This window comes from Protobothrops mucrosquamatus, unplaced genomic scaffold (assembly GCF_001527695.2).
Source record: "Protobothrops mucrosquamatus isolate PMUCROS unplaced genomic scaffold, P.Mucros_1.0 scaffold8, whole genome shotgun sequence".
NCBI classification, from domain to species: domain Eukaryota; kingdom Metazoa; phylum Chordata; class Lepidosauria; order Squamata; family Viperidae; genus Protobothrops; species Protobothrops mucrosquamatus.
Genome location: NW_015386395.1, coordinates 3,858,616 through 3,861,803, shown reverse-complemented (window position 1 = coordinate 3,861,803; position 3,188 = coordinate 3,858,616).

Here is a 3,188-nt window from a genome sequence, read left to right as displayed (position 1 = left end):
TATATATATATATATATATATATATATATATATATATATATATATATATATACGCTGTATATACCGTATATACACACACAAACACATAGAATTACAGACCTCTCACATCCTGGACATAAACTGTTTCAGCTTCTTCCATCAAGATGACATTATAGGGCATTGAACACCAAAACAACTAGACATAAGAACATGCCATCGCTCTGCTAAACAACTAATTTCCACAACACTGTCAAACTACCTGGTAGGGCTGTATTACTATTAATCTTCTCATCTTTTCTATTACCTATTCCTTATCTTCTTATAACTATAACTTTGTTGCTTGTATCATGATTTATATTGATTGTTTTATTTAATATCCTAGTATGTTTCTATTCTATTGAACTGCCTTTCTGTTCTATTGATCTGCCTCGCTATCAGCCCCCTCTACCACAAAGATCCTCCAGGAGAAGGGCACTATGGTGTGGGATCTCGTAGGGTGAGACCCGTCAACCACAAACACAAAGCTTTCACTGTCTTCCTGCATAACAGTGCCCTTGCTGACCTTAATAGGGATACTAAGGTGGCAGGTCAAGCTGATTGTGGTGATGATGATAACTCAAATGAGCAGGAGATCATGGTCCAAGATGAAGAACTTGTTTTGGATAGGAGAAAATGTGAATCAGGTATTACACATCAGTCATGCAAGAAGAGCAAGGTATCTAAAAAGAGAAGCCACCTTCTGGTTGTTGATTCAATTGTAAGGGAAGTCAATTTAGGAAAGGATGCAAAGCAGTGGTGGGATTCAGCCGGTTCACACCAGTTTGATAGAACTGATAGCTAATTTTTTGTTGCCCAAGCCCAGAATGGACTTCCGGAAGCGGCATCCACATAGAGAACCGGTTATTTGAATCCCACCACTGATGCAGAGGTTTTGAAAGAGGTCACATGTCTGCCAGGTGCTACTGCCAGCAGGGACAAGAGGCATATTTTTAAGATAGTCAAGAATGCCAGTACGGACCGTGATGTTGATGCTGTTGTACATTTTGGCACAAATGATCTGTCCCAAAAAGATGTACTCTCTGTGCAGAATGATTTCCAGAGCTTGGGGCAGGAATTTAGTAGGATAGGTTGTAGACTTACTTTTTCAGAGGTTTTGCCTGTAAATAAAGAACAAAAAGAAAAAGGCCAGCATATAGAGGAGTTCAATGTGTGGCTAAAAGAGTGGGGTATTAGTTATATTAGTCACAATGTCTGCACCTGGTCTGATGAAAAACTGTACAAAAGAGATGGTTTGCATCCATCAAAGAAAGGGATTGAGTTACTTGGCATTACATTCACAGATTTTCTGGAGAAACATTTAAACTAAACAATGGGGACAGAGAGTTAATTGATACAGAATATTTCTGTCTCCAGCAATTTAAAACTAATAGGATTATCAGTGCTTATAATATAGATGTTTGTGTGGGTAAGAATATCAACCTTGCTGTCAAGGAAAATCAAGCTTTTGATAGTATGTGCCAAACCATGGGCACTAATTAAACAGGTGGTAAGGAAGTAGGGGAACTTAGGCACAAAACAGGTTATGTAGAAAATAAACATAGGATCAGTCAAAAAGGACTCAAATGTGTATATACCAATGCATAGAGTATGAAGAATAAACAGGGTGAATTAGAAATTCAAGTAAATGAAGGCAGATATGATATTGTTACCATTACAGAAACTTGGTGGGTTAAACCCACAAATGGAATATACAGCTAGAGGGATTTAAATTATTTAAAAGAAATAGACCAAATAAAAGAGGAAATGGAGTTGCACTATATATAAGAAATAACAATATCTCTACACAACAGAGCACAACAATGATGAAAACTGTCTTAAATGCATTTGGGTCAATATAAAAGTGGGGGGAATGACATTGCCATAGGTATATACTATAGGCCACCCAACCAAACAGAGGAAATAGATGAACTTTTTGCTAGTCAATTAACTAAGAGTATATAGGAAACACATCACAATAGTAATATGGGACTTTAACTACCCTGACATCAGCTGAGAGACAAACTCTGCACCAAGTAGAGGATCAAATGGGTTCCTGACAAACCTAGCAGACAACTTTGTGTTCCCAAAAGTAGAGAAGGGAACTAGGGGATCAGCAATATTGGACTTAATTCTCACTAACAGAGATGAAATGATAGAAGGTGTTGAAGCTATAGGGGGTGGAGAGTGATCCTGCAATATTGGGATTCAATATTATGCAAGCACAAGCAATGGAACAAAATCAAACTAGACTTTAAGAGACCTAATTTCAATTAGCTTAGAGAGAGCTTGGGAAGGATTCCATGGATGAGAATCTTCAAGGGGAAAACAACCCAAGAAGCTTAGGAAACTTTGAAAAATGAGATTATAAAAGCCCAGTCCAACACAATACTAATGAAGAAAAAAAATAACAGCTTTCAAAAGAAACCAGCATGGCTGCATAAAGAACTCTCTGATAAATTGTAAAACAAAAAAGACAGAAAAAAGGGAACATAACTAAGGCAGAATATCAGCAAATAACCCAAGTCTGCAAAGATGAAGTGAGGAAAGCTAAGGCTCAAAATGAACTAAGGCTTACGACAAAAGTCAAAAATAGCCAAAAGAAAAAGAAAAAAAAAGCTTTTTCAATATGTAAAAACAAGAGAAAGGTCAAGGAAATGACTGATTCCTTAATGGGAGAAAGTGGCAAGAAGATGACAAGCAACAGGGACAAAGCAAAACTGCTTAACTTGTTTTTTGCATCCGTTTTCACACAAAAGGAAAAAAACAGTCCAACCTATCAAAACAGTACCATAAAAAACAGATTAGGAATACAAGTTAAAATATGCAAGAAATGGTAAGTGAGCACCTGTCCACCCCAGACAAGTTCAAATCATCAGGACCAGATGAATTACACCCCAAGATTCTGAAGAAACTGGCAGACGTGATTTCAGAACCACTGAACTATATTTTTCAAAGATCCTGGAGCATCGGGGAACTACCAGAGGACTGGAAAAGAGCTGATGTAGTTTCCATCTTCAAGGGGGGGGGAATAGATTCAGGAAACTACAAACCTATCAACCTGATCTCAATACCTGGGAAGATTCTGGAAAAGATAAACAAACCAGCGAATACCTAGAGGCAAACAAAGTCATAACCAAAAGCCAACATGGGTTTGTCAAAAACAGATCATG